Here is a 23,764-nt window from a genome sequence, read left to right on the forward strand (position 1 = left end):
TTATTTTTACTGCTTCTATCAGTTCGTACTGTTTGCAGAAGGTAAACAGTGCCCCAGTGGCCTAAGACACTGGCCTCCTAAGCCATGGATTGTGAGTTCTAGTCTTTTCTGAACTGGCTGAGAGCAGAGTGGCGCAGCGGAAGCGTGCTGGGCCCATAACCCAGAGGTCGAAGGATCGAAAACATCATCTTCTAAACAGTTTCTTTTTAGATTTTAAGTGCGAACAAAAAAAACAAAAAAAATTGTCGTTTCATGGCATGTCTCATTGCCATTATACATTTGTTTTTACCTCTTCCAACAGTTTGTATAGGTCATACTGTTTACACAGTACCCCAGTGGCCTAAGACTCTGGCCTCCTAAGCCATGGATTGTGAGTTCTAGTCTTTTCTGAAGTGGCTGAGAGTAGAGTGGCGCAGCGGAAGCGTGCTGGGCCCATAACCCAGAGGTCGATGGATCGAAACCATCCTCTGCTAACCAGATTTTTTTTTTAATGAAACGCAAGCAGAAATTAGAAAGCTAAATTGAATTTGCGTCTCTCAGTGCTATCCAGTACACATTATTTTTACTGCTTCTATCAGTTCGTACTGTTTGCAGAAGGTAAACAGTGCCCCAGTGGCCTAAGACACTGGCCTCCTAAGCCATGGATTGTGAGTTCTAGTCTTTCCTGAAGTGGCTGAGAGCAGAGTGCCGCAGCGGAAGCGTGCTGGGCCCATAACCCAGAGGTCGATGGATCGAAACCATCCTCTGCTAAACAGTTTCTTTTTAGATTTTAAGTGCGAACAAAAAAAACAAAAAAAATTGTCGTTTCATGGCATGTCTCATTGCCATTATACATTTGTTTTTACCTCTTCCAACAGTTTGTATAGGTCATACTGTTTACACAGTACCCCAGTGGCCTAAGACACTGGCCTCCTAAGCCATGGATTGTGAGTTCTAGTCTTTTCTGAAGTGGCTGAGAGCAGAGTGGCGCAGCGGAAGCGTGCTGGGCCCATAACCCAGAGGTCGATGGATCGAAACCATCCTCTGCTAACCAGATTATTTAAAAAAATCAAACGCAAGCAGAAATTAGAAAGCTACATTTCATTTGCGTCTCTCAGTGCTATCCAGTACACTTTGTTTTTACTGCTTCTATCAGTTCGTACTGTTTGCAGAAGGTAAACAGTGCCCCAGTGGCCTAATGGATAAGGTACTGGCCTCCTAAGCCAGGGATTGTGGGTTCAAGTCCCATCTGGTGTGGATCGAAGCAGAGTGGCGCAGCGGAAGCGTGCTGATCCCATAACCCAGTGGTCGATGGATAATAACCATCCTCTGCTAAAAAGTTTCTTTTTAGATTTTAAGTGCGAACAAAAAAAATAAAAAAATGTGTCGTTTCATGGCATGTCTCATTGCCATTATACATTTGTTTTTACCTCTTCCAACAGTTTGTATAGGTCATACTGTTTACACAGTACCCCAGTGGCTTAAGACACTGGCCTCCTAAGCCATGGATTGTGAGTTCTAGTCTTTTCTGAAGTGGCTGGGAGCCACTAACCAGATTTTTTTTTAATGAAACGCAAGCAGAAATTAGAAAGCTAAATTGAATTTGCGTCTCTCAGTGCTATCCAGTACACATTATTTTTACTGCTTCTATCAGTTCGTACTGTTTGCAGAAGGTAAACAGTGCCCCAGTGGCCTAAGACACTGGCCTCCTAAGCCATGGATTGTGAGTTCTAGTCTTTTCTGAAGTGGCTGAGAGCAGAGTGGCGCAGCGGAAGCGTGCTGGGCCCATAACCCAGAGGTCGAAGGATCGAAAACATCATCTTCTAAACAGTTTCTTTTTAGATTTTAAGTGCGAACAAAAAAAACAAAAAAAAATGTCGTTTCATGGCATGTCTCATTGCCATTATACATTTGTTTTTACCTCTTCCAACAGTTTGTATAGGTCATACTGTTTACACAGTACCCCAGTGGCCTAAGACTCTGGCCTCCTAAGCCATGGATTGTGAGTTCTAGTCTTTTCTGAAGTGGCTGAGAGCAGAGTGGCGCAGCGGAAGCGTGCTGGGCCCATAACCCAGAGGTCGAAGGATCGAAAACATCATCTTCTAAACAGTTTCTTTTTAGATTTTAAGTGCGAACAAAAAAAACAAAAAAAATTGTCGTTTCATGGCATGTCTCATTGCCATTATACATTTGTTTTTACCTCTTCCAACAGTTTGTATAGGTCATACTGTTTACACAGTACCCCAGTGGCCTAAGACTCTGGCCTCCTAAGCCATGGATTGTGAGTTCTAGTCTTTTCTGAAGTGGCTGAGAGTAGAGTGGCGCAGCGGAAGCGTGCTGGGCCCATAACCCAGAGGTCGATGGATCGAAACCATCCTCTGCTAACCAGATTTTTTTTTTAATGAAACGCAAGCAGAAATTAGAAAGCTAAATTGAATTTGCGTCTCTCAGTGCTATCCAGTACACATTATTTTTACTGCTTCTATCAGTTCGTACTGTTTGCAGAAGGTAAACAGTGCCCCAGTGGCCTAAGACACTGGCCTCCTAAGCCATGGATTGTGAGTTCTAGTCTTTTCTGAAGTGGCTGAGAGCAGAGTGGCGCAGCGGAAGCGTGCTGGGCCCATAACCCAGAGGTCGATGGATCGAAACCATCCTCTGCTAACCAGATTATTTAAAAAAATGAAACGCAAGCAGAAATTAGAAAGCTAAATTTCATTTGCGTCTCTCATTGCTATCCAGTACACATTGTTTTTACTGCTTCTATCAGTTCGTACTGTTTGCAGAAGGTAATCAGTGCCCCAGTGTCCTAAGACACAGGCCTCCTAAGCCATGGATTGTGAGTTCTAGTCTTTCCTGAAGTGGCTGAGAGCAGAGTGCCGCAGCGGAAGCGTGCTGGGCCCATAACCCAGAGGTCGATGGATCGAAACCATCCTCTGCTAACCAGATTATTTTAAAAAATCAAACGCACGCAGAAATTAGAAAGCTAAATTTCATTTGCGTCTCTCAGTGCTATCCAGTACACTTTGTTTTTACTGCTTCTATCAGTTCGTACTGTTTGCAGAAGGTAAACAGTGCCCCAGTGGCCTAATGGATAAGGTACTGGCCTCCTAAGCCAGGGATTGTGGGTTCAAGTCCCATCTGGTGTGGATCGAAGCAGAGTGGCGCAGCGGAAGCGTGCTGATCCCATAACCCAGTGGTCGATGGATAATAACCATCCTCTGCTAAAAATTTTCTTTTTAGATTTTAAGTGCGAACAAAAAAAATAAAAAAATGTGTCGTTTCATGGCATGTTTCATTGCCATTATACATTTGTTTTTACCTCTTCCAACAGTTTGTATAGGTCATACTGTTTACACAGTACCCCAGTGGCCTAAGACTCTGGCCTCCTAAGCCATGGATTGTGAGTTCTAGTCTTTTCTGAAGTGGCTGAGAGCAGAGTGGCGCAGCGGAAGCGTGCTTGGCCCATAACCCAGAGGTCGAAGGATCGAAAACATCATCTTCTAAACAGTTTCTTTTTAGATTTTAAGTGCGAACAAAAAAAACAAAAAAAATTGTCGTTTCATGGCATGTCTCATTGCCATTATACATTTGTTTTTACCTCTTCCAACAGTTTGTATAGGTCATACTGTTTACACAGTACCCCAGTGGCCTAAGACTCTGGCCTCCTAAGCCATGGATTGTGAGTTCTAGTCTTTTCTGAAGTGGCTGAGAGTAGAGTGGCGCAGCGGAAGCGTGCTGGGCCCATAACCCAGAGGTCGATGGATCGAAACCATCCTCTGCTAACCAGATTTTTTTTTTAATGAAACGCAAGCAGAAATTAGAAAGCTAAATTGAATTTGAGTCTCTCAGTGCTATCCAGTACACATTATTTTTACTGCTTCTATCAGTTCGTACTGTTTGCAGAAGGTAAACAGTGCCCCAGTGGCCTAAGACACTGGCCTCCTAAGCCATGGATTGTGAGTTCTAGTCTTTTCTGAAGTGGCTGAGAGCAGAGTGGCGCAGCGGAAGCGTGCTGGGCCCATAACCCAGAGGTCGATGGATCGAAACCATCCTCTGCTAACCAGATTATTTAAAAAAATGAAACGCAAGCAGAAATTAGAAAGCTAAATTTCATTTGCGTCTCTCATTGCTATCCAGTACACATTGTTTTTACTGCTTCTATCAGTTCGTACTGTTTGCAGAAGGTAATCAGTGCCCCAGTGTCCTAAGACACAGGCCTCCTAAGCCATGGATTGTGAGTTCTAGTCTTTCCTGAAGTGGCTGAGAGCAGAGTGCCGCAGCGGAAGCGTGCTGGGCCCATAACCCAGAGGTCGATGGATCGAAACCATCCTCTGCTAACCAGATTATTTAAAAAAATCAAACGCACGCAGAAATTAGAAAGCTAAATTTCATTTGCGTCTCTCAGTGCTATCCAGTACACTTTGTTTTTACTGCTTCTATCAGTTCGTACTGTTTGCAGAAGGTAAACAGTGCCCCAGTGGCCTAATGGATAAGGTACTGGCCTCCTAAGCAAGGGATTGTGGGTTCAAGTCCCATCTGGTGTGGATCGAAGCAGAGTGGCGCAGCGGAAGCGTGCTGATCCCATAACCCAGTGGTCGATGGATAATAACCATCCTCTGCTAAAAATTTTCTTTTTAGATTTTAAGTGCGAACAAAAAAAATAAAAAAATGTGTCGTTTCATGGCATGTTTCATTGCCATTATACATTTGTTTTTACCTCTTCCAACAGTTTGTATAGGTCATACTGTTTACACAGTACCCCAGTGGCTTAAGACACTGGCCTCCTAAGCCATGGATTGTGAGTTCTAGTCTTTTCTGAAGTGGCTGAGAGTAGAGTGGCGCAGCGGAAGCGTGCTGGGCCCATAACCCAGAGGTCGATGGATCGAAACCATCCTCTGCTAACCAGATTTTTTTTTTAATGAAACGCAAGCAGAAATTAGAAAGCTAAATTGAATTTGAGTCTCTCAGTGCTATCCAGTACACATTATTTTTACTGCTTCTATCAGTTCGTACTGTTTGCAGAAGGTAAACAGTGCCCCAGTGGCCTAAGACACTGGCCTCCTAAGCCATGGATTGTGAGTTCTAGTCTTTTCTGAAGTGGCTGAGAGCAGAGTGGCGCAGCGGAAGCGTGCTGGGCCCATAACCCAGAGGTCGATGGATCGAAACCATCCTCTGCTAACCAGATTATTTAAAAAAATGAAACGCAAGCAGAAATTAGAAAGCTAAATTTCATTTGCGTCTCTCATTGCTATCCAGTACACATTGTTTTTACTGCTTCTATCAGTTCGTACTGTTTGCAGAAGGTAATCAGTGCCCCAGTGTCCTAAGACACAGGCCTCCTAAGCCATGGATTGTGAGTTCTAGTCTTTCCTGAAGTGGCTGAGAGCAGAGTGCCGCAGCGGAAGCGTGCTGGGCCCATAACCCAGAGGTCGATGGATCGAAACCATCCTCTGCTAACCAGATTATTTAAAAAAATCAAACGCACGCAGAAATTAGAAAGCTAAATTTCATTTGCGTCTCTCAGTGCTATCCAGTACACTTTGTTTTTACTGCTTCTATCAGTTCGTACTGTTTGCAGAAGGTAAACAGTGCCCCAGTGGCCTAATGGATAAGGTACTGGCCTCCTAAGCAAGGGATTGTGGGTTCAAGTCCCATCTGGTGTGGATCGAAGCAGAGTGGCGCAGCGGAAGCGTGCTGATCCCATAACCCAGTGGTCGATGGATAATAACCATCCTCTGCTAAAAATTTTCTTTTTAGATTTTAAGTGCGAACAAAAAAAATAAAAAAATGTGTCGTTTCATGGCATGTTTCATTGCCATTATACATTTGTTTTTACCTCTTCCAACAGTTTGTATAGGTCATACTGTTTACACAGTACCCCAGTGGCTTAAGACACTGGCCTCCTAAGCCATGGATTGTGAGTTCTAGTCTTTTCTGAAGTGGCTGGGAGCCACTAACCAGATTTTTTTTTAATGAAACGCAAGCAGAAATTAGAAAGCTAAATTGAATTTGCGTCTCTCAGTGCTATCCAGTACACATTATTTTTACTGCTTCTATCAGTTCGTACTGTTTGCAGAAGGTAAACAGTGCCCCAGTGGCCTAAGACACTGGCCTCCTAAGCCATGGATTGTGAGTTCTAGTCTTTTCTGAAGTGGCTGAGAGCAGAGTGGCGCAGCGGAAGCGTGCTGGGCCCATAACCCAGAGGTCGATGGATCGAAACCATCCTCTGCTAACCAGATTATTTAAAAAAATCAAACGCACGCAGAAATTAGAAAGCTAAATTTCATTTGCGTCTCTCAGTGCTATCCAGTACACTTTGTTTTTACTGCTTCTATCAGTTCGTACTGTTTGCAGAAGGTAAACAGTGCCCCAGTGGCCTAATGGATAAGGTACTGGCCTCCTAAGCCAGGGATTGTGGGTTCAAGTCCCATCTGGTGTGGATCGAAGCAGAGTGGCGCAGCGGAAGCGTGCTGATCCCATAACCCAGTGGTCGATGGATAATAACCATCCTCTGCTAAAAATTTTCTTTTTAGATTTTAAGTGCGAACAAAAAAAATAAAAAAATGTGTCGTTTCATGGCATGTTTCATTGCCATTATACATTTGTTTTTACCTCTTCCAACAGTTTGTATAGGTCATACTGTTTACACAGTACCCCAGTGGCTTAAGACACTGGCCTCCTAAGCCATGGATTGTGAGTTCTAGTCTTTTCTGAAGTGGCTGGGAGCCACTAACCAGATTTTTTTTTAATGAAACGCAAGCAGAAATTAGAAAGCTAAATTGAATTTGCGTCTCTCAGTGCTATCCAGTACACATTATTTTTACTGCTTCTATCAGTTCGTACTGTTTGCAGAAGGTAAACAGTGCCCCAGTGGCCTAAGACACTGGCCTCCTAAGCCATGGATTGTGAGTTCTAGTCTTTTCTGAAGTGGCTGAGAGCAGAGTGGCGCAGCGGAAGCGTGCTGGGCCCATAACCCAGAGGTCGATGGATCGAAACCATCCTCTGCTAACCAGATTTTTTTTTTATGAAACGCAAGCAGAAATTAGAAAGCTAAATTGAATTTGCGTCTCTCAGTGCTATCCAGTACACATTATTTTTACTGCTTCTATCAGTTCGTACTGTTTGCAGAAGGTAAACAGTGCCCCAGTGGCCTAAGACACTGGCCTCCTAAGCCATGGATTGTGAGTTCTAGTCTTTTCTGAACTGGCTGAGAGCAGAGTGGCGCAGCGGAAGCGTGCTGGGCCCATAACCCAGAGGTCGATGGATCGAAACCATCCTCTGCTAACCAGATTATTTAAAAAAATGAAACGCAAGCAGAAATTAGAAAGCTAAATTTCATTTGTGTCTCTCAGTGCTATCCAGTACACATTGTTTTTACTGCTTCTATCAGTTCGTACTGTTTGCAGAAGGTAATCAGTGCCCCAGTGTCCTAAGACACAGGCCTCCTAAGCCATGGATTGTGAGTTCTAGTCTTTCCTGAAGTGGCTGAGAGCAGAGTGCCGCAGCGGAAGCGTGCTGGGCCCATAACCCAGAGGTCGATGGATCGAAACCATCCTCTGCTAACCAGATTATTTAAAAAAATCAAACGCACGCAGAAATTAGAAAGCTAAATTTCATTTGCGTCTCTCAGTGCTATCCAGTACACTTTGTTTTTACTGCTTCTATCAGTTCGTACTGTTTGCAGAAGGTAAACAGTGCCCCAGTGGCCTAATGGATAAGGTACTGGCCTCCTAAGCAAGGGATTGTGGGTTCAAGTCCCATCTGGTGTGGATCGAAGCAGAGTGGCGCAGCGGAAGCGTGCTGATCCCATAACCCAGTGGTCGATGGATAATAACCATCCTCTGCTAAAAATTTTCTTTTTAGATTTTAAGTGCGAACAAAAAAAATAAAAAAATGTGTCGTTTCATGGCATGTTTCATTGCCATTATACATTTGTTTTTACCTCTTCCAACAGTTTGTATAGGTCATACTGTTTACACAGTACCCCAGTGGCTTAAGACACTGGCCTCCTAAGCCATGGATTGTGAGTTCTAGTCTTTTCTGAAGTGGCTGGGAGCCACTAACCAGATTTTTTTTTAATGAAACGCAAGCAGAAATTAGAAAGCTAAATTGAATTTGCGTCTCTCAGTGCTATCCAGTACACATTATTTTTACTGCTTCTATCAGTTCGTACTGTTTGCAGAAGGTAAACAGTGCCCCAGTGGCCTAAGACACTGGCCTCCTAAGCCATGGATTGTGAGTTCTAGTCTTTTCTGAAGTGGCTGAGAGCAGAGTGGCGCAGCGGAAGCGTGCTGGGCCCATAACCCAGAGGTCGATGGATCGAAACCATCCTCTGCTAACCAGATTTTTTTTTTTATGAAACGCAAGCAGAAATTAGAAAGCTAAATTGAATTTGCGTCTCTCAGTGCTATCCAGTACACATTATTTTTACTGCTTCTATCAGTTCGTACTGTTTGCAGAAGGTAAACAGTGCCCCAGTGGCCTAAGACACTGGCCTCCTAAGCCATGGATTGTGAGTTCTAGTCTTTTCTGAACTGGCTGAGAGCAGAGTGGCGCAGCGGAAGCGTGCTGGGCCCATAACCCAGAGGTCGATGGATCGAAACCATCCTCTGCTAACCAGATTATTTTAAAAAATGAAACGCAAGCAGAAATTAGAAAGCTAAATTTAATTTGTGTCTCTCAGTGCTATCCAGTACAAATTGTTTTTACTGCTTCTATCAGTTCGTACTGTTTGCAGAAGGTAATCAGTGCCCCAGTGTCCTAAGACACAGGCCTCCTAAGCCATGGATTGTGAGTTCTAGTCTTTCCTGAAGTGGCTGAGAGCAGAGTGCCGCAGCGGAAGCGTGCTGGGCCCATAACCCAGAGGTCGATGGATCGAAACCATCTTCTGCTAAACAGTTTCTTTTTAGATTTTAAGTGCGAAAAAAAAAACAAAAAAAATTGTCGTTTCATGGCATGTCTCATTGCCATTATACATTTGTTTTTACCTCTTCCAACAGTTTGTATAGGTCATACTGTTTACACAGTACCCCAGTGGCTTAAGACACTGGCCTCCTAAGCCATGGATTGTGAGTTCTAGTCTTTTCTGAAGTGGCTGGGAGCCACTAACCAGATTTTTTTTTAATGAAACGCAAGCAGAAATTAGAAAGCTAAATTGAATTTGCGTCTCTCAGTGCTATCCAGTACACATTATTTTTACTGCTTCTATCAGTTCGTACTGTTTGCAGAAGGTAAACAGTGCCCCAGTGGCCTAAGACACTGGCATCCTAAGCCATGGATTGTGAGTTCTAGTCTTTTCTGAAGTGGCTGAGAGCAGAGTGGCGCAGCGGAAGCGTGCTGGGCCCATAATCCAGAGGTCGATGGATCGAAACCATCCTCTGCTAACCAGATTTTTTTTTTTATGAAACGCAAGCAGAAATTAGAAAGCTAAATTGAATTGGCGTCTCTCAGTGCTATCCAGTACACATTATTTTTACTGCTTCTATCAGTTCGTACTGTTTGCAGAAGGTAAACAGTGCCCCAGTGGCCTAAGACACTGGCCTCCTAAGCCATGGATTGTGAGTTCTAGTCTTTTCTGAACTGGCTGAGAGCAGAGTGGCGCAGCGGAAGCGTGCTGGGCCCATAACCCAGAGGTCGATGGATCGAAACCATCCTCTGCTAACCAGATTATTTAAAAAAATGAAACGCAAGCAGAAATTAGAAAGCTAAATTTCATTTGTGTCTCTCAGTGCTATCCAGTACACATTGTTTTTACTGCTTCTATCAGTTCGTACTGTTTGCAGAAGGTAATCAGTGCCCCAGTGTCCTAAGACACAGGCCTCCTAAGCCATGGATTGTGAGTTCTAGTCTTTCCTGAAGTGGCTGAGAGCAGAGTGCCGCAGCGGAAGCGTGCTGGGCCCATAACCCAGAGGTCGATGGATCGAAACCATCTTCTGCTAAACAGTTTCTTTTTAGATTTTAAGTGCGAACAAAAAAAACAAAAAAAAATGTCGTTTCATGGCATGTCTCATTGCCATTATACATTTGTTTTTACCTCTTCCAACAGTTTGTATAGGTCATACTGTTTACACAGTACCCCAGTGGCTTAAGACACTGGCCTCCTAAGCCATGGATTGTGAGTTCTAGTCTTTTCTGAAGTGGCTGGGAGCCACTAACCAGATTTTTTTTTAATGAAACGCAAGCAGAAATTAGAAAGCTAAATTGAATTTGCGTCTCTCAGTGCTATCCAGTACACATTATTTTTACTGCTTCTATCAGTTCGTACTGTTTGCAGAAGGTAAACAGTGCCCCAGTGGCATAAGACACTGGCATCCTAAGCCATGGATTGTGAGTTCTAGTCTTTTCTGAAGTGGCTGAGAGCAGAGTGGCGCAGCGGAAGCGTGCTGGGCCCATAACCCAGAGGTCGATGGATCGAAACCATCCTCTGCTAACCAGATTTTTTTTTTATGAAACGCAAGCAGAAATTAGAAAGCTAAATTGAATTTGCGTCTCTCAGTGCTATCCAGTACACATTATTTTTACTGCTTCTATCAGTTCGTACTGTTTGCAGAAGGTAAACAGTGCCCCAGTGGCCTAAGACACTGGCCTCCTAAGCCATGGATTGTGAGTTCTAGTCTTTTCTGAACTGGCTGAGAGCAGAGTGGCGCAGCGGAAGCGTGCTGGGCCCATAACCCAGAGGTCGATGGATCGAAACCATCCTCTGCTAACCAGATTATTTAAAAAAATGAAACGCAAGCAGAAATTAGAAAGCTAAATTTCATTTGTGTCTCTCAGTGCTATCCAGTACACATTGTTTTTACTGCTTCTATCAGTTCGTACTGTTTGCAGAAGGTAATCAGTGCCCCAGTGTCCTAAGACACAGGCCTCCTAAGCCATGGATTGTGAGTTCTAGTCTTTCCTGAAGTGGCTGAGAGCAGAGTGCCGCAGCGGAAGCGTGCTGGGCCCATAACCCAGAGGTCGATGGATCGAAACCATCTTCTGCTAAACAGTTTCTTTTTAGATTTTAAGTGCGAACAAAAAAAACAAAAAAATTGTCGTTTCATGGCATGTCTCATTGCCATTATACATTTGTTTTTACCTCTTCCAACAGTTTGTATAGGTCATACTGTTTACACAGTACCCCAGTGGCTTAAAACACTGGCCTCCTAAGCCATGGATTGTGAGTTCTAGTCTTTTCTGAAGTGGCTGGGAGCCACTAACCAGATTTTTTTTAATGAAACGCAAGCAGAAATTAGAAAGCTAAATTGAATTTGCGTCTCTCAGTGCTATCCAGTACACATTATTTTTACTGCTTCTATCAGTTCGTACTGTTTGCAGAAGGTAAACAGTGCCCCAGTGTCCTAAGACACTGGCCTCCTAAGCCATGGATTGTGAGTTCTAGTCTTTTCTGAAGTGGCTGAGAGCAGAGTGGCGCAGCGGAAGCGTGCTGGGCCCATAACCCAGAGGTCGAAGGATCGAAAACATCATCTTCTAAACAGTTTCTTTTTAGATTTTAAGTGCGAACAAAAAAAACAAAAAAAATTGTCGTTTCATGGCATGTCTCATTGCCATTATACATTTGTTTTTACCTCTTCCAACAGTTTGTATAGGTCATACTGTTTACACAGTACCCCAGTGGCCTAAGACTCTGGCCTCCTAAGCCATGGATTGTGAGTTCTAGTCTTTTCTGAAGTGGCTGAGAGCAGAGTGGCGCAGCGGAAGCGTGCTGGGCCCATAACCCAGAGGTCGATGGATCGAAACCATCCTCTGCTAACCAGATTATTTTAAAAAATGAAACGCAAGCAGAAATTAGAAAGCTAAATTTCATTTGTGTCTCTCAGTGCTATCCAGTACACATTGTTTTTACTGCTTCTATCAGTTCGTACTGTTTGCAGAAGGTAATCAGTGCCCCAGTGTCCTAAGACACAGGCCTCCTAAGCCATGGATTGTGAGTTCTAGTCTTTCCTGAAGTGGCTGAGAGCAGAGTGCCGCAGCGGAAGCGTGCTGGGCCCATAACCCAGAGGTCGATGGATCGAAACCATCTTCTGCTAAACAGTTTCTTTTTAGATTTTAAGTGCGAACAAAAAAAACAAAAAAAATTGTCGTTTCATGGCATGTCTCATTGCCATTATACATTTGTTTTTACCTCTTCCAACAGTTTGTATAGGTCATACTGTTTACACAGTACCCCAGTGGCTTAAAACACTGGCCTCCTAAGCCATGGATTGTGAGTTCTAGTCTTTTCTGAAGTGGCTGGGAGCCACTAACCAGATTTTTTTTAATGAAACGCAAGCAGAAATTAGAAAGCTAAATTGAATTTGCGTCTCTCAGTGCTATCCAGTACACATTATTTTTACTGCTTCTATCAGTTCGTACTGTTTGCAGAAGGTAAACAGTGCCCCAGTGTCCTAAGACACTGGCCTCCTAAGCCATGGATTGTGAGTTCTAGTCTTTTCTGAAGTGGCTGAGAGCAGAGTGGCGCAGCGGAAGCGTGCTGGGCCCATAACCCAGAGGTCGAAGGATCGAAAACATCATCTTCTAAACAGTTTCTTTTTAGATTTTAAGTGCGAACAAAAAAACAAAAAAAATTGTCGTTTCATGGCATGTCTCATTGCCATTATACATTTGTTTTTACCTCTTCCAACAGTTTGTATAGGTCATACTGTTTACACAGTACCCCAGTGGCCTAAGACTCTGGCCTCCTAAGCCATGGATTGTGAGTTCTAGTCTTTTCTGAAGTGGCTGAGAGCAGAGTGGCGCAGCGGAAGCGTGCTGGGCCCATAACCCAAAGGTCGAAGGATCGAAAACATCATCTTCTAAACAGTTTCTTTTTAGATTTTAAGTGCGAACAAAAAAACAAAAAAAATTGTCGTTTCATGGCATGTCTCATTGCCATTATACATTTGTTTTTACCTCTTCCAACAGTTTGTATAGGTCATACTGTTTACACAGTACCCCAGTGGCCTAAGACTCTGGCCTCCTAAGCCATGGATTGTGAGTTCTAGTCTTTTCTGAAGTGGCTGAGAGTAGAGTGGCGCAGCGGAAGCGTGCTGGGCCCATAACCCAGAGGTCGATGGATCGAAACCATCCTCTGCTAACCAGATTTTTTTTTTAATGAAACGCAAGCAGAAATTAGAAAGCTAAATTGAATTTGCGTCTCTCAGTGCTATCCAGTACACATTATTTTTACTGCTTCTATCAGTTCGTACTGTTTGCAGAAGGTAAACAGTGCCCCAGTGGCCTAAGACACTGGCCTCCTAAGCCATGGATTGTGAGTTCTAGTCTTTTCTGAAGTGGCTGAGAGCAGAGTGGCGCAGCGGAAGCGTGCTGGGCCCATAACCCAGAGGTCGATGGATTGAAACCATCCTCTGCTAACCAGATTATTTTAAAAAATGAAACGCAAGCAGAAATTAGAAAGCTAAATTTCATTTGCGTCTCTCATTGCTATCCAGTACACATTGTTTTTACTGCTTCTATCAGTTCGTACTGTTTGCAGAAGGTAATCAGTGCCCCAGTGTCCTAAGACACAGGCCTCCTAAGCCATGGATTGTGAGTTCTAGTCTTTCCTGAAGTGGCTGAGAGCAGAGTGCCGCAGCGGAAGCGTGCTGGGCCCATAACCCAGAGGTCGATGGATCGAAACCATCTTCTGCTAAACAGTTTCTTTTTAGATTTTAAGTGCGAACAAAAAAAACAAAAAAAATTGTCGTTTCATGGCATGTCTCATTGCCATTATACATTTGTTTTTACCTCTTCCAACAGTTTGTATAGGTCATACTGTTTACACAGTACCCCAGTGGCCTAAGACTCTGGCCTCCTAAGCCATGGATTGTGAGTTCTAGTCTTTTCTGAAGTGGCTGAGAGTAGAGTGGCGCAGCGGAAGCGTGCTGGGCCCATAACCCAGAGGTCGATGGATCGAAACCATCCTCTGCTAACCAGATTTTTTTTTTAATGAAACGCAAGCAGAAATTAGAAAGCTAAATTGAATTTGCGTCTCTCAGTGCTATCCAGTACACATTATTTTTACTGCTTCTATCAGTTCGTACTGTTTGCAGAAGGTAAACAGTGCCCCAGTGGCCTAAGACACTGGCCTCCTAAGCCATGGATTGTGAGTTCTAGTCTTTTCTGAAGTGGCTGAGAGCAGAGTGGCGCAGCGGAAGCGTGCTGGGCCCATAACCCAGAGGTCGATGGATTGAAACCATCCTCTGCTAACCAGATTATTTTAAAAAATGAAACGCAAGCAGAAATTAGAAAGCTAAATTTCATTTGCGTCTCTCATTGCTATCCAGTACACATTGTTTTTACTGCTTCTATCAGTTCGTACTGTTTGCAGAAGGTAATCAGTGCCCCAGTGGCCTAATGGATAAGACACTGGCCTCCTAAGCCATGGATTGTGAGTTCTAGTCTTTTCTGAAGTGGCTGAGAGCAGAGTGGCGCAGCGGAAGCGTGCTGGGCCCATAACCCAGAGGTCGATGGATCGAAACCATCCTCTGCTAAACAGTTTCTTTTTAGATTTTAAGTGCGAACAAAAAAAACAAAAAAAATTGTCGTTTCATGGCATGTCTCATTGCCATTATACATTTGTTTTTACCTCTTCCAACAGTTTGTATAGGTCATACTGTTTACACAGTACCCCAGTGGCCTAAGACTCTGGCCTCCTAAGCCATGGATTGTGAGTTCTAGTCTTTTCTGAAGTGGCTGAGAGCAGAGTGGCGCAGCGGAAGCGTGCTGGGCCCATAACCCAGAGGTCGATGGATCGAAACCATCCTCTGCTAACCAGATTATTTTAAAAATGAAACGCAAGCAGAAATTAGAAAGCTAAATTTCATTTGTGTCTCTCAGTGCTATCCAGTACACATTGTTTTTACTGCTTCTATCAGTTCGTACTGTTTGCAGAAGGTAATCAGTGCCCCAGTGTCCTAAGACACAGGCCTCCTAAGCCATGGATTGTGAGTTCTAGTCTTTCCTGAAGTGGCTGAGAGCAGAGTGCCGCAGCGGAAGCGTGATGGGCCCATAACCCAGAGGTCGATGGATCGAAACCATCTTCTGCTAAACAGTTTCTTTTTAGATTTTAAGTGCGAACAAAAAAAACAAAAAAAATTGTCGTTTCATGGCATGTCTCATTGCCATTATACATTTGTTTTTACCTCTTCCAACAGTTTGTATAGGTCATACTGTTTACACAGTACCCCAGTGGCTTAAAACACTGGCCTCCTAAGCCATGGATTGTGAGTTCTAGTCTTTTCTGAAGTGGCTGGGAGCCACTAACCAGATTTTTTTTTAATGAAACGCAAGCAGAAATTAGAAAGCTAAATTGAATTTGCGTCTCTCAGTGCTATCCAGTACACATTATTTTTACTGCTTCTATCAGTTCGTACTGTTTGCAGAAGGTAAACAGTGCCCAGTGTCCTAAGACACTGGCCTCCTAAGCCATGGATTGTGAGTTCTAGTCTTTTCTGAAGTGGCTGAGAGCAGAGTGGCGCAGCGGAAGCGTGCTGGGCCCATAACCCAGAGGTCGAAGGATCGAAAACATCATCTTCTAAACAGTTTCTTTTTAGATTTTAAGTGCGAACAAAAAAAACAAAAAAAATTGTCGTTTCATGGCATGTCTCATTGCCATTATACATTTGTTTTTACCTCTTCCAACAGTTTGTATAGGTCATACTGTTTACACAGTACCCCAGTGGCCTAAGACTCTGGCCTCCTAAGCCATGGATTGTGAGTTCTAGTCTTTTCTGAAGTGGCTGAGAGCAGAGTGGCGCAGCGGAAGCGTGCTGGGCCCATAACCCAAAGGTCGAAGGATCGAAAACATCATCTTCTAAACAGTTTCTTTTTAGATTTTAAGTGCGAACAAAAAAAACAAAAAAAATTGTCGTTTCATGGCATGTCTCATTGCCATTATACATTTGTTTTTACCTCTTCCAACAGTTTGTATAGGTCATACTGTTTACACAGTACCCCAGTGGCCTAAGACTCTGGCCTCCTAAGCCATGGATTGTGAGTTCTAGTCTTTTCTGAAGTGGCTGAGAGTAGAGTGGCGCAGCGGAAGCGTGCTGGGCCCATAACCCAGAGGTCGATGGATCGAAACCATCCTCTGCTAACCAGATTTTTTTTTTAATGAAACGCAAGCAGAAATTAGAAAGCTAAATTGAATTTGCGTCTCTCAGTGCTATCCAGTACACATTATTTTTACTGCTTCTATCAGTTCGTACTGTTTGCAGAAGGTAAAACAGTGCCCCCAGTGGCCTAAGACACTGGCCTCCTAAGCCATGGATTGTGAGTTCTAGTCTTTCTGAAGTGGCTGAGAGCAGAGTGGCGCAGCGGAAGCGTGCTGGGCCCATAACCCAGAGGTCGATGGATTGAAACCATCCTCTGCTAACCAGATTATTTTAAAAAATGAAACGCAAGCAGAAATTAGAAAGCTAAATTTCATTTGCGTCTCTCATTGCTATCCAGTACACATTGTTTTTACTGCTTCTATCAGTTCGTACTGTTTGCAGAAGGTAATCAGTGCCCCAGTGTCCTAAGACACAGGCCTCCTAAGCCATGGATTGTGAGTTCTAGTCTTTCCTGAAGTGGCTGAGAGCAGAGTGCCGCAGCGGAAGCGTGCTGGGCCCATAACCCAGAGGTCGATGGATCGAAACCATCTTCTTGCTAAACAGTTTCTTTTTAGATTTTAAGTGCGAACAAAAAAACAAAAAAAATTGTCGTTTCATGGCATGTCTCATTGCCATTATACATTTGTTTTTACCCTCTTCCAACAGTTTGTATAGGTCATACTGTTTACACAGTACCCCAGTGGCCTAAGACTCTGGCCTCCTAAGCCATGGATTGTGAGTTCTAGTCTTTTCTGAAGTGGCTGAGAGTAGAGTGGCGCAGCGGAAGCGTGCTGGGCCCATAACCCAGAGGTCGATGGATCGAAACCATCCTCTGCTAACCAGATTTTTTTTTAATGAACGCAAGCAGAAATTAGAAAGCTAAATTGAATTTGCGTCTCTCAGTGCTATCCAGTACACATTATTTTACTGCTTCTATCAGTTCGTACTGTTTGCAGAAGGTAAACAGTGCCCCAGTGGCCTAAGACACTGGCCTCCTAAGCCATGGATTGTGAGTTCTAGTCTTTTCTGAAGTGGCTGAGAGCAGAGTGGCGCAGCGGAAGCGTGCTGGGCCCATAACCCAGAGGTCGATGGATTGAAACCATCCTCTGCTACCAGATTATTTTAAAAAATGAAACGCAAGCAGAAATTAGAAAGCTAAATTTCATTTGCGTCTCTCATTGCTATCCAGTACACATTGTTTTTACTGCTTCTATCAGTTCGTACTGTTTGCAGAAGGTAATCAGTGCCCCAGTGTCCTAAGACACAGGCCTCCTAAGCCATGGATTGTGAGTTCTAGTCTTTCCTGAAGTGGCTGAGAGCAGAGTGCCGCAGCGGAAGCGTGCTGGGCCCATAACCCAGAGGTCGATGGATCGAAACCATCTTCTGCTAAACAGTTTCTTTTTAGATTTTAAGTGCGAACAAAAAAAACAAAAAAAATTGTCGTTTCATGGCATGTCTCATTGCCATTATACATTTGTTTTTACCTCTTCCAACAGTTTGTATAGGTCATACTGTTTACACAGTACCCCCAGTGGCCTAAGACACTGGCCTCCTAAGCCATGGATTGTGAGTTCTAGTCTTTTCTGAAGTGGCTGAGAGCAGAGTGGCGCAGCGGAAGCGTGCTGGGCCCATAACCCGAGGTCGATGGATCGAAACCATCCTCTGCTAACCAGATTTTTTTTAAATGAAACGCAAGCAGAAATTAGAAAGCTAAATTGAATTTGCGTCTCTCAGTGCTATCCAGTACACATTATTTTTACTGCTTCTATCAGTTCGTACTGTTTGCAGAAGGTAAACAGTGCCCCAGTGGCCTAAGACACTGGCCTCCTAAGCCATGGATTGTGAGTTCTAGTCTTTTCTGAAGTGGCTGAGAGCAGAGTGGTGCAGCGGAAGCGTGCTGGGCCCATAACCCAGAGGTCGATGGATCGAAACCATCCTCTGCTAACCAGATTATTTAAAAAAATGAAACGCAAGCAGAAATTAGAAAGCTAAATTTCATTTGCGTCTCTCAGTGCTATCCAGTACACATTATTTTTACTGCTTCTATCAGTTCGTACTGTTTGCAGAATGTAAACAGTGCCCCAGTGGCCTAAGGATAAGACACTGGCCTCCTAAGCCATGGATTGTGAGTTTCTAGTCTTTTCTGAAGTGGCTGAGAGCAGAGTGGCGCAGCGGAAGCGTGCTGGGCCCATAACCCAGAGGTCGATGGATCGAAACCATCCTCTGCTAAACAGTTTCTTTTTAGATTTTAAGTGCGAACAAAAAAAACAAAAAAATTGTCGTTTCATGGCATGTCTCATTGCCATTATACATTTGTTTTTACCTCTTCCAACAGTTTGTATAGGTCATACTGTTTACACAGTACCCCAGTGGCCTAAGACACTGGCCTCCTAAGCCATGGATTGTGAGTTCTAGTCTTTTCTGAAGTGGCTGAGAGCAGAGTGGCGCAGCGGAAGCGTGCTGGGCCCATAACCCAGTGGTCGATGAATCGAAACCATCCTCTGCTAACCAGATTATTTTAAAAATGAAACGCAAGCAGAAATTAGAAAGCTAAATTTCATTTGCGTCTCTCAGTGCTATCCAGTACACATTATTTTTACTGCTTCTATCAGTTCGTACTGTTTGCATAATGTAAACAGTGCCCCAGGGCCTAATGGATAAGGCACTGGCCTCCTAAGCCAGGGATTGTGGTTCAAGTCCCATCTGGGGTGGATGGAAGCAGAGTGGTGCAGCGGAAGCGTGCTGGGCCCATAACCCAGAGGTCGATGGATCGAAACATCCTCTGCTAACCAGATTATTTTAAAAAATGAAACCAAGCAGAAATTAGAAAGCTAAATTTCATTTGTTCTCTCAGTGCTATCCAGTACACATTGTTTTTACTGCTTCTATCAGTTCGTAATGTTTGCAGAAGGTAATCAGTGCCCCCAGTGTCCTAAGACACAGGCCTCCTAAGCCATGGATTGTGAGTTCTAGTCTTTCCTGAAGTGGCTAAGAGCAGAGTGCGGAAGCGTGCTGGGCCCATAACCCAGAGTCGATGGATCGAAACCATCCTCTGCTAAACAGTTTCTTTTTAGATTTTAAGTGCGAACAAAAAAACAAAAAAAATGTCGTTTCATGGCATGTCTCATTGCCATTATACATTTGTTTTTACCTCTTCCAACAGTTTGTATAGGTCATACTGTTTACACAGTACCCCAGTGGCCTAAGACACTGGCCTCCTAAGCCATGGATTGTGAGTTCTAGTCTTTCTGAAGTGGCTGAGAGCAGAGTGGCGCAGCGGAAGCGTGCTGGGCCCATAACCCAGAGGTCGATGGATCGAAACCATCCTCTGCTAACCAGATTTTATTTTTTATGAACGCAAGCAGAAATTAGAAAGCTAAATTGAATTTGCGTCTCTCAGTGCTATCCAGTACACATTATTTTTACTGCTTCTATCAGTTCGTACTGTTTGCAGAAGGTAAACAGTGCCCCAGTGGCCTAAGACACTGGCCTCCTAAGCCATGGATTGTGAGTTCTGGTCTTTTCTGAAGTGGCTGAGAGCAGAGTGGTGCAGCGGAAGCGTGCTGGGCCATAACCCAGAGGTCGATGGATCGAAACCATCCTCTGCTAACCAGATTATTTAAAAAAAATGAAACGCAAGCAGAAATTAGAAAGCTAAATTTCATTTGCGTCTCTCAGTGCTATCCAGTACACATTATTTTTACTGCTTCTATCAGTTCGTACTGTTTGCAGAATGTAACAGTGCCCCAGTGGCCTAATGGATAGACACTGGCCTCCTAAGCCATGGATTGTGAGTTCTAGTCTTTTCTGAAGTGGCTGAGAGCAGAGTGGCGCAGCGAAGCTTGCTGGGCCCATAACCCAGAGGTCGATGGGATCGAAACCAGCCTCTGCTAACCAGATTATTTAAAAAAATGAAACGCAAGCAGAAATTAGAAAGCTAAATTTCATTTGCGTCTCTCAGTGCTATCCAGTACACATTATTTTACTGCTTCTATCAGTTCGTACTGTTTGCAGAATGTAAACAGTGCCCCAGTGGCCTAATGGATAAGGCACTGGCCTCCTAAGCCAGGGATTGTGGGTTCAAGTCCCATCTGGGGTGGATGGAAGCAGAGTGGTGCAGCGGAAGCGTGCTGGGCCCATAACCCAGAGGTCGATGGATCGAAACCATCCTCTGCTAACCAGATTATTTTAAAAAATGAAACACAAGCAGAAATTAGAAAGCTAAATTTCATTTGTGTCTCTCAGTGCTATCCAGTACACATTGTTTTTACTGCTTCTATCAGTTCGTACTGTTTGCAGAAGGTAATCAGTGCCCCAGTGTCCTAAGACACAGGCCTCCTAAGCCGTGGATTGTGAGTTCTAGTCTTTCCTGAAGTGGCTGAGAGCAGAGTGCCGCAGCGGAAGCGTGCTGGGCCCATAACCCAGAGGTCGATGGATCGAAACCATCCTCTGCTAAACAGTTTCTTTTTAGATTTTAAGTGCGAACAAAAAAACAAAAAAAATTGTCGTTTCATGGCATGTCTCATTGCCATTATACATTTGTTTTTACCTCTTCCAACAGTTTGTATAGGTCATACTGTTTACACAGTACCCCCGTAGCCTAAGGCCACTGGCCTCCTAAGCCAGGGATTGTGGGTTCAAGTCCCATCTGGGGTGGATGGAAGCAGAGTGCCGCAGCGGAAGCGTGCTGGGCCCATAACCCAGAGGTCGATGGGTCGAAACCATCCTCTGCTAAACAGTTTCTTTTTAGATTTTAAGTGCGAACAAAAAAAACTAAAAAAATTGTCGTTTCATGGCATGTCTCATTGCCATTATACATTTGTTTTTACCTCTTCCAACAGTTTGTATAGGTCATACTGTTACACAGTACCCAGTGGCTTAAGACACTGGCCTCCTAAGCCATGGATTGTGAGTTCTAGTCTTTCTGAAGTGGCTGAGAGCCACTAACCAGATTTTTTTTAATGAAATGCAAGCAGAAATTAGAAAGCTAAATTGAATTTGCGTCTCTCAGTGCTATCCAGTACACATTATTTTTACTGCTTCTATCAGTTCGTACTGTTTGCAGAAGGTAAACAGTGCCCCAGTGGCCTAAGACACTGGCCTCCTAAGCCATGGATTGTGAGTTCTAGTCTTTCTGAAGTGGCTGAGAGCAGAGTGGCGCAGCGGAAGCGTGCTGGGCCCATAACCCAGAGGTCGATGGATCGAAACCATCCTCTGCTACCAGATTATTTAAAAAAATGAAACGCAAGCAGAATTAGAAAGCTAAATTTCATTTGCGTCTCTCATTGCTATCCAGTACACATTGTTTTTACTGCTTCTATCAGTTCGTACTGTTTGCAGAAGGTAATTCAGTGCCCCAGTGTCCTAAGACACAGGCCTCCTAAGCCATGGATTGTGAGTTCTAGTCTTTCCTGAAGTGGCTGAGAGCAGAGTGCGGAAGCGTGCTGGGCCCATAACCCAGAGGTCGATGGATCGAAACCATCCTCTGCTAAACAGTTTCTTTTTAGATTTTAAGTGCGAACAAAAAAAACAAAAAAAATGTCGTTTCATGGCATGTCTCATTGCCATATACATTTGTTTTTACCTCTTCCAACAGTTTGTATAGGTCATACTGTTTACACAGTACCCCAGTGGCCTAAGACACTGGCCTCCTAAGCCATGGATTGTGAGTTCTAGTCTTTTCTGAAGTGGCTGAGAGCAGAGTGGCGCAGCGGAAGCGTGCTGGGCCCATAACCCAGAGGTTGATGGATCGAAACCATCCTCTGCTAACCAGATTTTTTTTAATGAAACGCAAGCAGAAATTAGAAAGCTAAATTTCATTTGCGTCTCTCAGTGCTAATCCACTACACATTGTTTTTACTGCTTCTATCAGTTCGTACTGTTTGCAGAAGGTAAACAGTGCCCCAGTGGCCTAATGGATAAGGCACTGGCCTCCTAAGCCAGGATTGTGGTTCAAGTCCCATCTGGGGTGGATGGAAGCAGAGTGGCGCAGCGGAAGCGTGCTGGGCCCAGAGGTCGATGGATCGAAACCATCCTCTGCTAAACAGTTTCTTTTTAGATTTTAAGTGCGAACAAAAAAAACAAAAAAATGTCGTTTCATGGCATGTCTCATTGCCATTATACATTTGTTTTTACCTCTTCCAACAGTTTGTATAGGTCATACTGTTTACACAGTACCCCAGTGGCCTAAGACACTGGCCTCCTAAGCCATGGATTGTGAGTTCTAGTCTTTTCTGAAGTGGCTGAGAGCAGAGTGGCGCAGCGGAAGCGTGCTGGGCCCATAACCCAGAGGTCGATGGATCGAAACCATCCTCTGCTAACCAGATTTTTTTTTAATGAAACGCAAGCAGAAATTAGAAAGCTAAATTGAATTTGCGTCTCTCAGTGCTATCCAGTACACATTATTTTTACTGCTTCTATCAGTTCGTACTGTTTGCAGAAGGTAAACAGTGCCCCAGTGGCCTAAGACACTGGCCTCCTAAGCCATGGATTGTGAGTTCTAGTCTTTTCTGAACTGGCTGAGAGCAGAGTGGCGCAGCGGAAGCGTGCTGGGCCCATAACCCAGAGGTCGATGGATCGAAACCATCCTCTGCTAACCAGATTATTTTAAAAATGAAACGCAAGCAGAAATTAGAAAGCTAAATTTCATTTGTGTCTCTCAGTGCTATCCAGTACACATTGTTTTTACTGCTTCTATCAGTTCGTACTGTTTGCAGAAGGTAATCAGTGCCCCAGTGTCCTAAGACACAGGCCTCCTAAGCCATGGATTGTGAGTTCTAGTCTTTCCTGAAGTGGCTGAGAGCAGAGTGCCGCAGCGGAAGCGTGCTGGGCCCATAACCCAGAGGTCGATGGATCGAAACCATCCTCTGCTAAACAGTTTCTTTTTAGATTTTAAGTGCGAACAAAAAAAACAAAAAAATTGTCGTTTCATGGCATGTCTCATTGCCATTATACATTTGTTTTTACCTCTTCCAACAGTTTGTATAGGTCATACTGTTTACACAGTACCCCAGTGGCCTAAGACACTGGCCTCCTAAGCCATGGATTGTGAGTTCTAGTCTTTTCTGAAGTGGCTGAGAGCAGAGTGGCGCAGCGGAAGCGTGCTGGGCCCATAACCCAGAGGTCGATGGATCGAAACCATCCTCTGCTAACCAGATTTTTTTTTTAATGAAACGCAAGCAGAAATTAGAAAGCTAAATTGAATTTGCGTCTCTCAGTGCTATCCAGTACACATTATTTTTACTGCTTCTATCAGTTCGTACTGTTTGCAGAAGGTAAACAGTGCCCCAGTGGCCTAAGACACTGGCCTCCTAAGCCATGGATTGTGAGTTCTAGTCTTTTCTGAAGTGGCTGAGAGCAGAGTGGCGCAGCGGAAGCGTGCTGGGCCCATAACCCAGAGGTCGATGGATCGAAACCATCCTCTGCTAACCAGATTTTTTTTTTAATGAAACGCAAGCAGAAATTAGAAAGCTAAATTGAATTTGCGTCTCTCAGTGCTATCCAGTACACATTATTTTTACTGCTTCTATCAGTTCGTACTGTTTGCAGAAGGTAAACAGTGCCCCAGTGGCCTAAGACACTGGCCTCCTAAGCCATGGATTGTGAGTTCTAGTCTTTTCTGAAGTGGCTGAGAGCAGAGTGGCGCAGCGGAAGCGTGCTGGGCCCATAACCCAGAGGTCGATGGATCGAAACCATCCTCTGCTAACCAGATT

The 23,764-nt window shown here is 44.0% G+C and overlaps 4 non-coding genes across 4 annotated transcripts; all 4 read left to right on the forward strand.

Moving 5' to 3' along the window:
• The first annotated feature begins 1,163 nt into the window (after positions 1-1,163).
• On the forward strand, positions 1,164-1,236 carry trnar-ccu (transfer RNA arginine (anticodon CCU)). The gene has a single exon. It is a non-coding gene; the product is annotated as a tRNA-Arg (tRNA).
• A 1,816-nt stretch (positions 1,237-3,052) lies between these two features.
• Positions 3,053-3,125, forward strand: trnar-ccu (transfer RNA arginine (anticodon CCU)). The gene has a single exon. It is a non-coding gene; the product is annotated as a tRNA-Arg (tRNA).
• Positions 3,126-6,345: 3,220 nt separating this feature from the next.
• Positions 6,346-6,418, forward strand: trnar-ccu (transfer RNA arginine (anticodon CCU)). The gene has a single exon. It is a non-coding gene; the product is annotated as a tRNA-Arg (tRNA).
• A 13,660-nt stretch (positions 6,419-20,078) lies between these two features.
• Positions 20,079-20,151, forward strand: trnar-ccu (transfer RNA arginine (anticodon CCU)). Its single transcript has one exon. It is a non-coding gene; the product is annotated as a tRNA-Arg (tRNA).
• The last annotated feature ends 3,613 nt before the right edge of the window (positions 20,152-23,764 follow it).

Source organism: Oncorhynchus kisutch, unplaced genomic scaffold (genome assembly GCF_002021735.2).
Source record: "Oncorhynchus kisutch isolate 150728-3 unplaced genomic scaffold, Okis_V2 scaffold746, whole genome shotgun sequence".
Classification (NCBI taxonomy): Eukaryota; Metazoa; Chordata; class Actinopteri; order Salmoniformes; family Salmonidae; genus Oncorhynchus; species Oncorhynchus kisutch.